Genomic DNA, 4,916 nt, shown 5'->3' with positions numbered 1-4,916 from the left:
TCCTCTCATGCATAAATATTTAATTAATTCCTACTCACTTGTTCTGTTCTTGATTTATCGTAATCCTTAATTAATTCCTACTCACTGGGCTTGTTCTATTCTTGATTTATCGTAAACTGTCACAAGTTCATTCTTGTAGTAAGTTAATGACTAAAAATAATGTGATATATGTAGATCACCTAAACAGAAATTTAATGGATCGATGGCAGGAATTTATGAAAAAGAAAGGTTTGTGGGAATTTTGGAGTGCATTCTATATTTTTTGAATACATTGATATTGATCCTTCGGGGGGACCATGGGCAATGCGGTTAGGGATGGCAATGGGTCGAACCGAGCTCACGAGCCGCTCGTGAGCTCGTAATTTTTTTTAATTTTTTATTTTTTTGTAAACTTGCACATTTTTGGACATTTTTTTAAAAAAATTTCATATTTTTAGACGACTCGTCAAAATGGTTCGCGGGATTGAGTCCCCTGCTCAGCTCGGGCTTGGGCTCATCATTTGACGAGCCCGAGCTGTCCACGAGCCGAACGATCGAGCCGACGAGCAGCTCGACCCGTTTGACATCCCTAAATGTGATTGTCCAAGGTCATATTAGCTACAATATGTTCTTGAAGTGCACACCACAATCCAATTTTAAGTCCTTTGATTGGTTATTTGAGGTTGACCAAACAAGTATCATGATACCTAGGTCGTAGGTAATCATTACTGGCCTCCAATTAACTGAAAGTGAGGTGCTGGTAACATGAGTACCATGTGTAGCGTTGAGAATGACTGTTCAGGCGATCAGGGTGTCAGTTGAAAGAAGGATGCTCCAAGTGATAATGATGATATTTTTCAGATGACAGTAGTCTCAAGTTGAGCTAGTCTAGCTGTTGACTAATTCGGCTTCAATTTGATAATGAATTTAAGTTCGCCCTTGAAATCGAGGTGGAAGAGCTGATTGGATATATGGAATGGACATTCCATCTTCTTCTTAAGGATTATCTTAATCAAGATAATGACTAAAATTAAGAATCTTAATTTTAAAGATTATCCTTCTCAACTGCATCTAGATGGTATTTCATCGTACAAAAATTCAAATGTTATAACATTGAACAAAAGATAATGGAATAAAGCATAATTACAAAAAATTAAGCAAATCGTACACAAATATACTAATAAAAAAAGTAAACGATTATTAAAAATTAAAATTAAAATTAAAAAAAAATTATTATAAAGTTTTTTAATTAATTACGTTTTATTATAAAACAAAAAGAATTTTAAATCGAACAAAATTATTTATAATATGAAGAAAAAGAAATTTTTAAATAATTTTTAAAAAATATATAATAAAAATAAAACAAAAGAAAGTTACCAAAATTAAATAAAGAATATATAAATATTATTTAATTAAAATTGAAAAAACTCAATTTTATTATAAAGAGAAAAGAATTAAAAAGAATTTTAAACTGAAAAAAATTATTTATAATATAAACAAAACAAATTAAAAAATAATAATAATGGAGAGTTTCTCTCCATTTTAATGGAGAGCCTCTCCATAACACCATAACACGAAGAAATGGAGAAGAACTCTTCATAACACAGAGAAAGTTTTCCCCGTGGTTTTCTCCGTGTTATGGAGAGAAGCTCTCCATCACACGGAGAAATTATCAATGTTGCTCATTTATTTATTATTTTTAATTTGTTTTGTTCATATTGTAAATAATTTTTTTTTTCGCTTTAAATTTTTTTTCAATTGTTTTCTCTTTATTATAAAACTTACTTTTTTCAATTTTAATTAAATATTATTTATATATTCTATATTTAATTTTCATAACTTTCTTTTGCTTAATTTATTATTATTTTTTTTAAAAATTGTTTAAATTTTTTTCCTTCATATTATAAATAAATTTTTTCGATTTAAAATTATTTTAATTCTTTTCGTTTTATAATATAAATAATTCTTTTTTAGTTCAAGCTTTATCAATGTCTATATGAACATTTATGTACATTGTACAGTGTATTTCTACGGAAGATTTTACTTATAAAATTTTACATTTACCCATAAAAAAATTACTGATGTCTCCAACTCTAAAACTCATTAAGTAACAACAAAAACAAAGCTCGACTAATTATCATCGTATCTTTTCTACGCTATTATAGACTCAATTATAGCATTTCACGGTCTTTAAAAGTTATTAATGAAGTCTACAAAAGTTTATGGAGGGCCTTTATTAATTCTTAAAAAATTCATAAAAATCACCTGAAAGTCCATAAAATCCAAAAAAGTAATGCATCTACATAATCTCAGTCCATAAAATCCAAAAAAGTAATGCATCTACATAATCTTGGTAATCACTCGACTCGAATAATCCTACCTTTTCTTATAAGAGCCGCTTTGGAACTTAGGGTCCGTTTGATTAGATGGAATTGAAAATGAATTTCAAGAAATTGAATTGCTTAGAAATTATTTTTCTGAGAATTGTAAATTATTGTGTTTCATTAGTATAATATCTCATGTGAAAAATGTTGAAATAAAAGTATTTTTTGCTGTTTGTTTGGCTTTGTTTTACATGAAAATTGTCAATTAAAAGGATAGATTTTACCAGTATTGGGAATGAAATTTGTTTCCATTGCCAAAAAAAAAATTTCAAAAAATTCAAAAAAAGCATCTATCTTGTAACCCTCCTTTTCACACTTGGTTGAGTTAACTGTTCTTAAACTGGTTTCTACTTTTCCCACATTTTCTCTTATAGCTCCCCCTTTTTTTTGCCCCTTTACCTTAAAAAAGAGGATGCCAATATTACTATTCATCTTGAAGCAGAGCTTTCACACTAAACTGGTTCCCTACTGTAGCTAAACTCGTTCAGCATTATTTCCACTGAAAATAGGCTTTAACTTTTTTTACTGTTCATTCGCAAAAATGAAATTAATGCGCCTACTTTATTGCTTTCCATTGTTGACTTAAACAAGTAATTTACTGTAACTACATGTTCATTCTCTATTAGCTATTATTTATTTCTATTCTATTGTCTATCATCACTACTACAATAATAGAAGCAATATGCCAAATACTGTTCATTCAAGCTGTATTTTGAGTTTTTAAGTCAAAAAAAAAAAGTTGATGTCATACCACATAATCTTTTTTTTTTTTTAAGAAAATGATGTAAATTATATTGAGAAAATTGTAGCGAAAAATAATAAACATTAATAAAATAATTGATTTTTTTAAAGAAAAAAGGCGAATTATACGCATTTTTTAACGCACACGTTTGATGTGCATTTAACTATTTTCGATATTCATTTAAATCATTCGATATGTCTATGATATAGTTCTCGAAATGAATTTCGAGAGAATATAGAAGATTTATGCATTTGGTTGCCGTACAATCATCGACCTACTACAATAAAAAAGTGAATGTGGCTAGCACTATACATTTAGGACGTATTTTGCTCTTCCTTATGTTACCCTTGAATATCTCATAATATCATACTTCATTCCTGAAATCAATACTAATGATCTTCCTACGCGTGTGTGATGCTGCTGTTTTGCTTGATTTGAATTTTTATGTCCAATAAAAAAAATAGTTGATGTCATATCACATAATATTTTTTCTCCTACTATAATAAAATAGTGAATGTGACGAGTATTATTCATTCAGAATGTATTTTATGTTTCCATATTTTACCCTTGAATATTTCATAATATCTCACTTAACTCCTGAAATCACTACTAATGGTCTTCCTACGCGTGTGTGGTGCTACTTTTTTGCCTGATTTGAATTTTTACGTCAAAAAAATAGTTGACGTCATACCACATAATTTTTTTTAAAAGAATAATGTAAATTATATTGAGAAAATTGTTGCGAAAAAATAATAAATATTAATTAAATAATTGATTTTTTATAAAGAAAAAAGACGAGTTATACGAATTTTTTAACACACACGTTTGATGTACGTTTAACTATTTTCGATATTTATTTAGATCATTTGATATATCTATGACATAGTTCTCGAAATGAGTTTCGAGAGAATATAAAAGATTTATGCATTCGACTATCGTACAATCGTCGATGAATTTATAAAGTTAGCTTGTTATCAAAATTCTTAATTTTTTTAATTGATGTCTCTTTTGACATTTAAAAAATTTAAAAGTTTATTGCAAAAATTTCTAAATGACGGAAAAAATTATTGTCGCAAAAAATAATAAAAACTAATAAAATAATTGATTTTTTTTTAAAAAAAAGACGAGTTATACGCATTTTTTAACACACACGTTTGATGTACGTTTAACTATTTTAGTTATTCATTTATATCATTTGATGTGTCTATAATATAGTTCTTCAAATAAGTTTCGAGAGAGTATAAAAAATTTATGCATTCGACTACACAATTGTCGTTGAATTTTTAAATTTAACTTATTATCGAAATTTTTAATTTTTTAAATGATATCTCATTTGACATTAAAAATAATTAAAAATTTAATACGAAATAGATTCATATATATATATATATTGCGGCAGCTACGCAGAGCAAATTTAACTCCCGGCACCCAAGAGCAAATTTGCTCCATGCTTCGTGTTACACGGAGCAAGTGAAATACTTTTTTCTTTTTCTTTTTTTTTAATGATACACTATGTTAATTTATTTATTTTTTGTTTTATTTTCATTGGGTTGATTGATATCTTTTTTGTGTCAATTTTTTTCACCGGATGATTTTTTTTAAAATTAAAATCTACCATAAATTTTATTGTCTCTCGAAACTCATTTTCAGAACTATATCATAGACATATTGAATAATTTAAATGAATATCGAAAATAGTTAAACGTACATCAAACGTGCGTGTTAAAAAATGCGTATAACTCGTTTTTTTCCTTAAAAAAAATCAATTATTTTTTATGTTTATTATTTTTTCGCAACAATAATTTTTGACG

The sequence above is a fragment of the Olea europaea genome, unplaced genomic scaffold (assembly GCF_002742605.1).
Source record: "Olea europaea var. sylvestris unplaced genomic scaffold, O_europaea_v1 scaffold1314, whole genome shotgun sequence".
Taxonomy (NCBI): Eukaryota; Viridiplantae; Streptophyta; class Magnoliopsida; order Lamiales; family Oleaceae; genus Olea; species Olea europaea.
This window is presented reverse-complemented; position numbering follows the sequence as displayed.